The sequence below is a fragment of the Capsicum annuum genome, chromosome 4 (assembly GCF_002878395.1).
Source record: "Capsicum annuum cultivar UCD-10X-F1 chromosome 4, UCD10Xv1.1, whole genome shotgun sequence".
In the NCBI taxonomy this organism is placed as follows: domain Eukaryota; kingdom Viridiplantae; phylum Streptophyta; class Magnoliopsida; order Solanales; family Solanaceae; genus Capsicum; species Capsicum annuum.
In genome coordinates, this window is record NC_061114.1 from 82,270,137 (window position 1) to 82,285,488 (window position 15,352).

Sequence of the window (15,352 nt, forward strand, 5' to 3'; positions counted from 1 at the left end):
TGCTTGTAGACAAATTAAAGTGCATGAGCTCAACTACCCCACTCAGGATTTGGAAGTGGCAGTGATAGTTTTTGCGCTCAACATTTGGAAGCATTATCTTTATGGTGAGCATTGTGAGATTTTCATTGATCGTGGCAGTCTTTAGCATCTTATAAACCAGTGGGATCTTAATACTCGACAACATAGATGGATGGAGTTGCTTAAGGACTATGATATTTCCATCTTGTATCATCTAGGAAATTCAAACGTGTATAAATTTTTGATATTTTGAGTTGGATCAAATTTCTAATGCAAGACCATTGTACAGCCCTTACAATTTTGATCAACTTTTTTGGCATTTCTATGTTCGTCATATTGATTTTTGACTTAAATTTTGTTTAGGGTTATTAAAAGGGTAATCTAGGAGACTTTTGTAATTTTTGGAAAGGGTTCAGTATAATTTTGGAACATTGAGGTTGTGATCCTTCGCATTTTCATCATGTGTCAGAGGCTGCTATCTGCAATATTGGCATGGCATAGAGGATAATTTCAGCGATATTGGCGTGCCACGCCAAGGCAAAATTTTCATACAGTTTTATTTTTTTCACTTAAGGGTGAGATGAGGGGCTTTCGGTGTTTTCACCTTTTCAATGACAATAAACATGAAGTAGACCCATTACCATCCGGTTTAAGGGATCAAATCCTCTTATTTCACTCTCAAACACAAAACCTAAGAACATTCTTAGGTTTCACTATGCATTCATCATCTGGGCTCCAAACATCGATTTAATATGAATTTTTGTGTGGTTCACTAACATTTCTTTTCCCCAAACTTTAAATTTTCATTGTGGCATGAAATGAATGGTTTTCCATGTGATTTAAATTATGGGTTTAATAACTGGGTTGAGGGATTTTTATTGTTACTTATTGAATTACTTTTACCATGTTTTGAATTGATTATTCATGTTGTAAAATGATGTTTTTGGACTGAATTCTTATTTTATTTAAATGATTCTAATGGGGGACATGGTGTCCCCAAATTGGATAAATTTTGGGTTAGAATTACATAACACTCGTCCTACATTTTGAATTTGATTTAAATTATGGAAAATTGCATGGTTTAACTTGTTTTAAACTCAATGCATTTCATTAATGTATACATGGTTATCTAAATTGGTTTTGAAAGGCCTTGGTCGCCACAGATTGGATTTTATGGAACTTGGGCAGTCAATGTGGCGGTGTAAATTGATTAGGCATATGTGAATTAGCTATCAAGCGTATTTTCATGACGATACCAAGAGGTTGATTACTTAATGAATGACTCCCACATTATTGGTTGGAATTATGTGTGTAAATTGTTTTAATTGGTCTTAAAGGGGGTTGTGTAGGTTATAGCAGAAGGTGGAAGGACCAATACTGGAAACCATATTTGTCAGCGTTGGGGTGTTTATGAATATATTCTTAGTTCATACATTAGGTAAATATTTTGGAATAATTGAGTGTCACGATTCAAGCCAGGGCCTGGCCATGTCATCATCTTTTCAAGGCTCTCACCTCTTTCTTCATCCCGCTTTCTTTGCTCCTTGTCAACCACAGATGTAGAGTGAGAGCTTTTGGGTACTTCGGCATCTCAGGTATGCCAACCCCAATTTTCTTTGTCACCCCTCTAAGAAACTCCATTGCCGCATGATAACACAATTTCACTAGGGAACCTCCCACCACATTGTCCACTATGTTTTTGTTTAGAGGATTAAGGGATTGGTAGAAGATTTTGGGAAGCATCTTCTCTAGTACCTCATGATTCGGACATTACACTAATTTCCTATTAAAACTCTCTCATGCTTCATATGACAACTCCTTATTAAATGGCCGAAAGTTTATGTTCTCGTACGACTTTTGGTGTATTTTAGACAGTGTAAAGTATTGATCCAAGAAAAATATTGTAAGCTCTTCCCAAGAAGTGATTGAGCCTAGTGGGAGTGAGCGAAGCCATAACACCGCCTCGCCCATTATTGAGAATGGGAAAAGACAAGGACGGATGGATTCTTGAGTAATGTGTGCTATGTCGAATGGCGCACATACTTCCATGAAATTCTTCAAGTGATGATTTGGGGCGTCATAAGCTTCACCCTCATATAGCCCTTTTATTTGTAACATGTGTATTATAATACTTGTTACATGGAAAACATCGTTCGCAAGAGTTGGTTGGATACAAATTGCACTTGTGTGGCCCACATCATTGAGTTGGCCCTCATCATCAAGAGGGGCATCAAAAGCTCTCGCATAACTAGTATTGTCAATCATTCCCCCAGTTAAGCTATGGTTACCTATACAAAATCAAAAATAACAAATAAAGTAAATCAAAATCATACCAGCTACACCCAAGTAATAATCACACGACACAAGAGAAATATAGATTCCACTCCCCGGCAATAATGAAATTTTGATATTCTCAACTGACTCTGATAATTTGAGGGGTAAGGCAGTCGTCGTCAATATTCCAACTCACATTGGGGTCAAATCCACAAAGAGTGGAATTTAAATTTGAAGACCTATGAGTGCTTTAGTTACTAAAAAATATACCCAAAGTGAATGTAAAAAGAGATATGTAATGTAAATTGGGTGGTTGATTAAGAATTGGGTTGTATAAATCTTGAGTTGTACTACAAGCTACAATAACACTTTTGATTTAAAATCAAGTTTGGAGTAAATCTTTGGACTATGTCTACCTAAACGTAAAAAGTGTGTAGATTAGAGATGGTTCAACATGACATCTAGTTGTTGAGCAAGATATAGGCTAGGTCAAAAGTCTTTGTAGTTAGTTTTTCAATCAAACTTTAAGATTTCACCCATTGGCACTTTCGACCACCTAGCAAGTATCCCATTCACAGTCATCCAAAACCTCAATTGGGCATTGCTATTTCTAGGAAGATGCCCATGACATGACTTAAACTCCATTTACACTTATTTTTAAGATTGCAAAATTTAGTAAACCACATACTTAATTTCGCACCATTGCCTTGTGATATTGTCCCTATAGAGCCCTTCTTAAAGAATGCTATAGGTTCTCATAGGTTCACCTTCATCCCTCTTTGAAGGATGATGAAGGTTTTCTACAGTTTGGAGTTTTCATTATCAAAGTTCAACTATTAAGCTCAAGCAATGGTGAAATCCATAATCAATAACTAAAAATCATGTAAACACATTAACAGCCACACACAAATGCACTTTACTTCAACATAATCCCAAGACTAAAATATTTAGCTACTCATGAAGAAAATAGATAAATGTATACCATTATATGGGTTGTTTCAAGCATTCATCCTTCATAAACACAAATGATTCAAGTCTCTAAAGTTAGTAACAAAGCATTAGTTACAAAGCATGCCTAATTTAAGGTTCTTGTTTCAAATTCAAATTGTCTATCAAGTAAGCAATACCTAAAGAAGAAAGGGGTTTGAACTATAAGAGGATTGGGATTTGGCTAAGTGAATTTACAAAACTGTCTTCGACAACATCCCTTCTTAGTTGCAATGGCACGAGGTTGTACGTGATCACGGCTAATACGACCGCGGTTGTGCTTTCGTGAACGTGTTCTGTTCACCCTCTTGACTGACTATGACTATATCCTATAACTTGTGGTCACAGTAACTGAGGCTGATGACTGCTCCAGGGCTTCAGCTGTATTCCTTTGCTTCCATTTGATCTTTTTTTTATCTCCAATCTACATCTTTCTATCTCACCAACTCTATTCCTGCAAAATGTGGATATTAGTGCATTCAATCATGATTATGTCTCATTTATATGTACGAAACATTGTAGTATGAATGAATGTTTTGTGAAAATGAGTGGTAAAATTACATGTATGCGCACATTTTATTAACCAATGATCATGATAACTTAAACTTAATTACTACAGAAAAAGCTCTTCAAGCATGGGCAAAACATTATTAACGACATCCCTTAGCATCAACTAGAATATTTAAGGATGCAATAGTCTTTAAAAAGCAACCATGAGACAACTACTAATGCTCCAAAAATGACTCATTTTTTGACCTCAACCACAGTATACTCCCCTTTGTCTCATTTTTAGGAATATGACAAAATCAACCTCCTCAGCTTGTTCACATGCCTATTCACAAGAAAGAAAATTTCATACACTAAGTTATCAACAATGAAAACATTAATTTAAGTGCAAACACTCTCTCTACTAAGAACTCTTAATGCTAATAAGTACAATGCCATAGGCTTTCTTTATTTTCAATTGCCTCTTCAATGACCATATTTGGTTGGGAATCATGAAGAATTTTTTGAGCTAGTAATGTAGGTTTAGGGTAGGGTAGGCTATCAATTTAGGACAACAAGGATAAACTGTCCTTGAACTTCTACGTCACACTCATTTCATTTTTTATATTGGGTCACTTCTTTTCTTTCACTATTGTGCCTACTTTGCCTTTAATTGTTGACTCACTTTCTTTTTATTTCTCTCTCTCTCTTTTGGGCATAATTCATTCATTTCTTTCCTTTATTGGATCCTTTCTTTCTTCAAATCATGTTGCTTTAATTGCTTAAGCTCATAAGCACTTTCTAATGACTTCGTAGCCCAATGAAACCTTATCTAATTTGCCACACCTCTAACATAGGCTTTTAGACTCAATTGATATTCTTATGTTCAAGGAGGATAGGGTTAAAGAGGGGAATAATAGAAGGTTCATGGCTTGTAATGTGTTTGCCAAATAAAAGTTCAAAGGCTCAAAATGGGTGACTATGGATAACTCTTATATATTGGTATTTTTTTTGGCTAAAGTGGGATTCCGATGTCACAAAGATGGCCTAGGATCATTTACCAACCAAATAAAATAAAATATTAGCCTTAAGAGACTAATGGGGCAAATTCTAGATAGTACAAGTACACATAAGATGTAGACGAATAAGCTCCCACACATGGCATGCAAATCTTGTCGATGTGGTTCAATAGTTCCTCCCGGCTGAGGCAACAAATAAAGTACCAATTATTTTTTCCTAAGTCAATTTCTAGAGTCATAAAAGGAGAAAAAGGGTTGTTACAAAGTTTTGCATGTCCATGCCCTTGAATTTTGCAAAAATTTTGGATGGAGTGGTGTGTTTACTTTACGTCCACACCATGCATAATTTGCTAACCGTGGCAATGACCCAAGCTCTTGTCTCATATTGTGGATTTAATATGGTCTAACAACCCATATGGATACTTAGACTTCCTCAATGGGTATGAATTCGATCCCAAATCAACAATGCCATAGGTACTTAGACTTCCCCTACATTTGTGACCTTGATGCCATGGGTACTTAGACTTCTCCTGCCTCCATGAAAATCTAATAAAGATGTTTTCCCCTTAAGAATGTTGTCACTCAGTATATCATAGGGAATAGCAGGTCAAATAATAAAAAAAATAAAATAATGCAAGAATCAAGGAAAAAAGTAACTAATCCATGCAAATGCTAGGCCCATCGAAGTGCCTAAATATTACAACCCAAACAAAAAATCAAAATCATCCAAAAGTGCAGGAAAATATGTAGAAGTATCTATAATACAGGGCCGAATTAAATGAATTCAGAGATAGGCATCCCAAACTAAAAAGATAGCAGCGTCCCACTGTATAAATAATCAAGGATAAAAGATATAAGGGTGCTCCCTGAAATCACATCAAGGGCTACTGTCCCTCTCAGACTCTGCATCATCATCAGACTCCTAAGGATTGGACCACTTGACTAGGGCCTCATCATCCCTCTTCACCCAGGAGAAGGGTAGTCGATCTCATTGTTTTAGGACCTTCCACAGTCCCTTCACCCCTTTTTACATCATGTTAAAGAACTCATCCCTCTTATTTTCCGTTATGATAATCTTTTTATGTGTAATATGGAGATCTCGATGTGAATCTACCAAAGATTAGTAGGATTTGTCTAGCCTAGAATTGTTAGCTTCCTGCTTATTTTGGTCCTCTATGTACTTCTCATAGTCGGACCGTGACACACATAAATGATAAGTGGTAGAGGGACCTCCTGGTCCCTCAGAAAACTAGACAATATCAACACCGATATCCTCAAGAGGATCGGTGGTGGATGATCTATGAAACTCAGGCTTAGTGTATGACTTCTCAAAGTCGATTATTCTCTTCTTTCTTTTCCTAGGTGTGCCCTGTCCTCGAATTCTCAAGGGGTAGATAGGTTTTCTCGAGAACACCCAAGAATCTCAAGCATAGTCCTTTACCCCGCTCTCCTAGAAATCTCAGTACTCAAAGATGGAAAGAAGAGATGCATACCACCTTGGACCTTAAAATGGTCCATTTCATTGACCACGAGCTAACCAATATCTAAAGAAATGCCATCTAGAATATTGGAGAGCATTAGAGCACGCAGATCTGGAACTTCTATTATATGGGTGCAAAGGGAGACTCTGCTACATATATACAACCAAATCCAAGCTTAAGAAGTAAAGTCATTTATACATATGTTTCTTTACATTTTTGTCCAAGAGTCTTTCTTTCAACGACACAATCTTTTTGCCAGCCAATTGCCTGGCTTACACCCTTTTTATTTTGAATTCCCCCATGTTTGTATGCGGGAGACTGTAAACATCATTTATTAGAGCCCCAAAGTTCATCATTTTCCCCGAATCATAGAAGTCATGTTGGATGGATACGAGAAATAAACTTTGCTAATGTTGTCATAGAATTCACTGACCCATTGCTCATTTGTATTATATGGATCTGAGGGAAAACACCACCACACTATGGCTTTAATCTTGTCATGAAATGATATAAGATTTTTTGGCATATTGTCAAAGCAAATTCCTATCTTTGGGAGTAACTTTATCCTCGAAAGATCACTATTGTAGTGAGTGTCGCACTCAGGTGTCATGAATAGGATGTGATCATACTTGTTCATGAGACTGTCTTGAAAGAACTAGGAACACATGATATTAATCAATGAAAATTTTACCGACTAACTATGCCACATTGTTCACCATAGCTTCATGGATGGACATTTGGTGGTGTTTGTCTAAAAATTGGAAGTGTAAAATTTTTGGCAAGGAAGGAAACTAGTCTCGATTATCATAATAGTCGGGCATGACTGTGTTTGCATTGCCGTGATCGCACTAATTTCATACCAGCATTCCGTGTTCAAAATTTCTAAATTTCCTAGCCACAGGCATATTCAACAATATGGATTCACATTAAGAACAATGAACAAGACTATTAAGTGCTCGATTATGCCCTTTGAATGCAAAGGACATTATTAAATACTTATTTGGACAATATATCGAACACTTGGTGTGCACACTCTATTTGTCTCCATTTCGCACATATTTTTTCGTACTCAAGATTTCTCCACTTATGTGCACACCATATTCTAGCATCTAAACTCCATATAATTACCAAGTATGAAAACATGGAAGCATGAGAATCAAAGATTTAGGTCTTTTCTACATCATGCATTCTATTGCCTATTTTAAAAAATCAAAGCATAGATTCATGGCACCTAGCAGATTTGTGATTCAAGAGGGATGCAAGGATGATGTTGGAGAAATCACAAATTTCGCTAGAATTTGGTCCAATTAGAGAGTAAAATTTGAAAAGGGAGTGTAAAGGAAATTGGGGAAATTAGATGGTCATATAACTGAAGGGACCGCGGTTGTGGTAAAGTTCCCGTAATTGCGGATACCCGGGTGGCTGCGATAAAGACCAAGGGCCCGTAATCGTGGTAGCTAAGAACATTTATGCTCTCCTATTTTCCTCTATTCAACTTAACTCTCAACTAGGTAGATTTTCTCCTATACAGTTATTAATGAAAGAATTTTGCAATTTTCCTTTTTTAAGCTCATCAAATATACTCTATAGTACCACAAATGCATGGTTATTAAAATGTCAAAACCAAAATCTATGCTACAATATCATAAATAAGAGATACGAGCCACTTTTGTGGCATTTGTGGATTGCCTTAAAAACAATGCCTTAGTTAACGTCATGGCACGACACCTTCTTTCTTCCATTCTAATAGTGGTTCCTCAAGCCCCCCTACATTCACCTCTTTAATCTAAACATCTACCATGGACACAAAGTGAAGATCCGAGGATTGCCTCTTCATCTTATAAACCTTAAAGGAGACTTTATCCTCTTGTACCCTAAAATTCATTTCCCCCATTTCTAAGTCGACAATGGCCCTTCTAGTGGCTAAGTATAGACGACCAAGGATGATGGGTACCTCTTGGTCCATTTCATAGACCAAAACCACAAAGCCTACCATAAGTATAAATTTGTCCACTTTGAGTAGGACATCAAATAAAATCTCCGTTTGTCTCTTGATAGACCGATCAACAATTAAGAGTCACATAGATGTTTGGTTTGGGGCATCTAATCCAAGCTTCTTATAGATTACAAATAGCATGTGGTTGATGCTCGCACCAAGGTCGCATAGAGCTGTCAGAAACATATGCATCCTGATGGTCTAAGGAATGGCGAAAGCTCTGAGTCATATTTATTTTCCATGATCTTACTATCCATGATAGCACTAAAACCATGGGTGACTTCATTGGTGTCACCTTGGATGAGATTTCTCTTTGCCTTCAACTTTTTCACTAGCTTAGCATATCCCGCAATCTCTTGGATTACCTTAAGCAATAGGATATTGATCAATAGATTGCTATCACTAAATTTCTTTAGCTTGCTATACTCCTACTTTATTTGCAATCGTTGAGTGAATGGGGGAGGAACTTGGATTGTAGGTCGTGCTTCATTTTTTGGCTTTTCAACCTCAACCACTTCTTCGTCAACTTCCTCAGTCCTCTTCTCATATTCTTCTTCATGATTTTTAGGTGACACCTACTTGGTCTTAGCATTAAGACTATTTCTAGTCAAGTCTCCTTTCAAGTGCTCCTCAATTACCTACCCATTCCCTGTAACAATTTCTAGGACTTGAGCATCATTCTTTGGATTAGAAATCATATTGCTAGGTAGACCACCTCTACGTCTATAATTAATTTAAGTATATAGTTTCCCAATTTGAGTCTCCAATAGCTTGATGGAGGTAGAGTGGGACACCACAGTTTGAGATAGTTTAGAGAAATCACCTATTATTTCATGGACCATCTTGTCTATAACTTCCACCCTATTCAAAATTCTTGCTTGGATATCCTTGGTTTTAAATTTACCAAGGTCAATGGACCTTGGCTGTTTGTTTTTATCCCAATCATGGGGAGGCACATAATGGTCATCATCATGCTCTATATCTCTCTAATCCCTATAACTCTCACGATCTATACAACCTTGAGTCCCACCTTACCTTTGATAGCCGGGGCGGGACCACCCCAAGTAGATTGCTAAATACTGGATCTCCTCATATAATTTTTTCACAACCTCATCATTATCGTAGTATTTTGATGCCACAACATTTACTGCTTTCACGGGTGCACCCATAACATGCTTTGTAAAAACTTTAAGATGGGTCATTATCTTTGCCAGACTCTCCTCCCTTTTCCTGCTTTCTTTGTTCCTTGTCAATCACATTTCTAGAGGGAGTTCTTTTTCATACTTTGACATATCGGGTATGCCAACCCCGATTTTCCCTTGTCACCTCTCTAAGCTAATCCATTGTAGTATGATAGGGAAATTTCACTAGGAAACCTCACGCCTCATTGTCCACCATGGTTTTTTTAAGAGGGTCAAGGGCTAGGTGGAAGACTTGGAGAAGCATCTTCTCCGATACCTCGTGATTCAGGAATTGTGCTAATTTTCCATTAAACCTCTCCCATACTTCATACAATGGATCCCCATTCAATAGATAAAAGTGTATGATCTTGTCCTACTTTTGGAGCATTTTAGATAGTGGAAAGTATCGGTCTAGAAAAAACATTGTAAGCTCTTCCCAAGAAGTGATTGAGCTTGGTAGGAGTGAGAAGAGCCACAACACCGCCTCGCCTATTAGAGAGAACGGGAAGAGAGGAAGATGGATAGATCTTAAGTAATGTATGCTATGTGAAATGGCATACACACTTCTGTGAAATTCTTCTAGTAAGAATTTGGGTCCTCATAAGCTTGACGCCCATAAATCCCTTTTAGTTGTAACATGTACAGCATAACACTTTTCATATGGAAAACACCGATCCTACGAGTTGGTGGGAAACAGATTGTACTACTTTGGCCTGCATCATTGAGTTAGCCCTCATCATCGAGAGGGGCATAAAAGTTCCCACATGACTAGCAATGTCACTCATTGCCCTATTTATGTTGCAGTCACCTAAACAAAATTAAAAACAACAAATAAAGTAAATCAAAGTCACCCTGGGTACACCCAAGTAAAAATCACACTGCATAAGAGAAATCTAGATTCAACTCCCCGGCAACTACGCCATTTTGATAACGTTAACCTCACTCCCATATTATGAGTGGTAAGGTGGTCTTTGTAAATATCCCAACTCGTATTGGGATCAAATCCATAAGTAGTGGATTTTAAACTTCAAGATCTATGGGAGCTCTTGTTTCAATCAAAGGGTGCCCTAAGTGAATACAAAAAGAAACCTGTAATGTAAATTAGGGGGTAGAATAGGAATTGGGTTGTATCAATATTGAGTCGCACTACCATCCACAATAGCACTTTAGATTTAAAATAATGTTTTGAGAAAATCTTGGTGTTACTTCTTCCTAAAGGTAATAGTGTATAGGTTAGAGATGGTTCAACATTACATCTAGTTTTTGAGCAAGAGATAGTCTAGTTTAAAAGTCTTTACGGTTAGTTTGTCAACCAAACTTTAAAGATTTCACCCATTGGCTCTTTCGAGCACCTAGCATGTGTGCCATTCATAGTCAGCCAAAACCTCAATAGGGCATCCCTATTTCTAGGAAGATGCCCATGACTTGACTTACAATCCATTTACACTTTCTTATAAGATTGAAAAAGTTAGTAAAACACATAATTTTCCACCATTGCCTTTTCTCCCTATATCCTTTATTCAATGATACTATAGGTTCCCATAGGTTCACCTTCATCCCTCTTTCAAGGATGATGAAGTTTTTTTAGAGTTTGGGGTTTTTACCCATCAAATCCATTTTGAGATTTGAGGTTTTCACCCATAAATTCAAATTATTAAGCTCAAGCAATGGTGGAATCCATAATCAACAACTAAAATCATGTAAACACTTCAACAACAACACAAAATACACTTTAGTTCAACTTAATCCCAAGACTAAAATATTTATCTACTCTTGAGGAAAGTAGAGAAAGATATACCATCATATAGGTTGTTTAAAGAATTCATCCTTCATAAACAATAAAGATTCAAGTCTCCAAAGTTAGTTACAAAACTTGCCCAATTTAGGTTTCATATTTAAAATTCAAAAATGTCTATCAATCAAGCAATACCATTACCATAACCATCAAAACATCCAACAAAATATCAAACCAGTTTCAGCCCCAATACCAATACCAATACTAAGGCTGACACCAATACTGACATCATTCATGCGTAACGTACTCTCATAAAGCCTCTATTCAAAATTAAAGCAACATCCGGTAGGTTTATGTCCCTAATAATAGAAAAATATCGAAGTCTAAGAAATAACATGAGTATGTAGAGAAGACCATAAAATTAGATAGAGTCTTTTGGTGCAAAGAAGCTCACCACTTTAGTTTGATGTCAAGCTATCTTTGAATCCAAGTCAATAAGAAGGATAAGCAATTTGGTTAGTTCCCGCATCTTATGGGGATACAATACCTGAAGACAATTAAGTGGTTAAATGCTAGCATGTACTCAGGAGAGAGGATAAAATAATTTTTAACATTAAAAACTAAGTAACCAAACGCAATCACACTCATACATATATATACCATGTCAGGAAAAGGAATCGGGTTTAGCATACTTTTAAAACCTTTAAACTGGGATTGTGTAGCTCCGTTGTCCTAAAACCTTAGATGGGCTATATGGGTTCAACTCCCCTACTAAAAGGGCCGCAATGCATGTTAGCTGCACGAGCCAGAAATAAGAACCCTTTATGACCAATACATCTCCCAAAATATAAGTGTGACATAATGTTCATGATCAACAAGACTCACCTCATATCAACAAACGTGAGTTTCTAGATTTGGAACCCCCGAGACCACCACCTTGCATGTCTTTGCCAACACATACCCTTTAGGCCTGCATTAAAATGATTCACACAAAACCAACCATTTACCAAGGAGTCTTATTTATTAGGCATTAACCGTATGTATCATAATGCCAACACTAGAAATTGCAAGTCTATCCGTTTAGGATGTGCCAAAGCCATTAAACTAAATTGACACCAAAGTTTCTAATTAAACCAATACCATGGACACCAAGGCCTCTCAAATCCATTTAAAACCATTTAAACCAACCAAAACAATTTAGATTCCATTACCTTCTTAATGTAATGCAAGGATTTCAAGAGTAGTCAAACTACATGACAAAAACATTCTAACGGGCATTTTAACCAACATCTTGTGGGCATAAAATTTACAAAACCAAAACTAAGTAGCAATTGAACATAACCACATGTTCAAATAATAATTATAAAATGAAAACCATAAGTAAAACATGGAAAACACTATCCAACCAAGAACAACCAAAACCCCCAACATATATTTAAAACCCAAAAAAGTATCTCTATAATGAAATGAAAACCATTCATTAAAACAATCCTAAAGTTGAACTAACAATGAGAAAAGAGTAAAACACCTTAGCCAATTCGGAAGACGGATAGAACCCACCCTTTTAAGAGTGTTTAGCTAATGTTTGATTGTGAATAATTGGTTATGGAAGCCTTTAAAGGTGCTTTACATATTTGGGTCCCAAGGAATTATTAGGGGAAAATGTCTAGAATACCCCTAATATAAACTGTTAAATTTATTTTACAAGTGGGTATGGTTTTGACCCCTCACTCGTACCCACATCATACAAGTAGTACCTTCCTCTTGTACCTTCATCAAAAAGTTAGACATCGCACTCTGTCAAACATGCGACTCCATATCCTAACTTTTACCCTAACCAAATACCTAGTACCCTTCAAGTCATACCCTAAGCAGAAATATCTAGGCTAGACACTAAACAATATATGATTTAGACCCTAACTCTTGTATCATGTACATACAACTCATATGGACTCTCTTTGTAGAAAGAACAGAACTTGGCCAACATCAACCTATCAAACATATAACTAGGGTGCTTAGGCCCACACCCACACAATACAACTAGTATGGTGAGTCGTATAATGACCAAAAAACTCAAGACTTAAGAAATTTGCAAGTTCCAGTACCCAGGGTGTTTTAATTCTCCCCCACTTGGATCATTCATCCTCGAATAATGGGACAAATCAGTACAAGCATGATGAAACACCGAACATCTCTTACCTTTAAGACAAAAATCAAATGCCAAGGAATTTACCCTCTTTACTTTTATCAAAGATAGAAAACAAAGATGTTAAGAATTCAACACATACCTTGAGCATAAATTTTCTGAATGGGGAATAGAAAAGGATACTTGGACTTTGCTTTTTCTTCAGCTTCCCACGTAGCCTTTTCCACCCTGTGGTTCCTCCATAGAATCTTTATTGAGGCCATATCTTTGGTTCACAATCGATGAAACTGACGTTACATGATTTAAACCAAGATCTATTCACAAGATATAGAATCAAAAATACCAATATTCTAGGTAGGCCTAATTTGCAATGGAACACCAGTATACTTTCTTAACTAGAGAAATAGAACACCGAGTGAATGGAGCTCAAGCTAAAAGGCAACTCAAACTCATATGCAAAATTGCCAACCCTCCTCAAAATCAAATGTGGACTCAAGGCATTTATAACCACATTTTCCTTGCCCATATGATACAAGATGGAAATATCACAGTCCTTAAGTAACTCCATCCATCTATATTGTTGAGCATTAAGCTCCCACTAGTTCATAAGATGCTAAAGACTTTGATGATCGATGTAAATCTTACAACGCTAACCATAAAGATAATGCCTGCAAATGTTAAGCGCAATAACTATTGCTATCAATTCCAAATACTGAGTACGGTAATTAAGCTCATACACCTTAATTTATCTATAACCTTAAGTAATAACACAAAGCCTTACTACACAACCTAGAGCAAAACTAGAGGTATGACAAATCACAGTAAACCCCTTACCCTCTACCAGAATAGTTAAAAATAGGGGCTAAAGTAAAACTGTACTTGAGCTTTCCAAAGCTTAACTCATACTCCTCGTAAAACCCTCGAAGAAACACCTATAATAACCAGCTAAAGTGATGAAAACATGAATCTCAATCGATGATATAGCTCTATCCTAATCACGAATTTCCTTAATCTTGATTTGGACTATCATAATTCCTTCCTTAGACACCACATACTTAAGAAATCTTATAGACTTAAGATAAAACTCACACTTAGAGAACTTGGATAAACTTATGATCTCTAAAAGTATGGCGAACAATTCTCAAATATTGCACATGCTCCTAACTACTTCTTGAATACACAAGCATGTCATCAAAGAACGCAATCACAAAGGAGTCTAAATAAGACATACATATTCAGTCCACTAGACCCATAAATGCAGCTTGGGCATTAGTCCACCCAAAAGTCATCCACAAGAACTAATAAAGACTATAAGAGGTCCTAAAAGTTTTCTTCGAAACATTCTCATCCTAATTCCTCAATTGATGGTAACTAGTTCTCAAGTCAATTATAGAAAACTTAACTGCGTCCTGAAGCTTGTCAAACAAATCATCAATGCAAGGCATAAGATAACAATTCTTCATCGCCACATTATTAAGTTGCCTATAATTAATGCACATACACATACAACCATCTTACTTTATCACAAACAATATTAGATATCCCCATGGGGACACACTTGGTCAAATAAAACCTTTTCCAAGAAGATCCTAAAGATTTGAATTCATCTCCTTAAGATCGGTAGGAGCCATATGGTAAGGTGTCATAGAAATAGGCAAGGTGCAATACTCGAGGTCAATAGTAAACTTAATGTCACATACAAGGGGAATAGTAGATAGATCATTGGGAACACATCAGGAAACTCACAAACAATAAGAACAAAGTTGAATGATTGACTCTCCATATTAGTATCAAAGATATAAGCTAGAAAAGACTCACAACCCCCTCAAAATAGGTCTACTAACACATATAAGAGATAATCCCCATTGGTGTGTAGCTAATATCTCTCTTCCATACTAATAGGGTATACAGAGCATGGCTAAGCTAATTGTCTTGGAAAACTAATATATGATCGCAAAATAGTAGGATAACCAGTCCATGCCCAGAATGAAAATAAAATCCACCATATCAAGAATAATATGATTTTCAT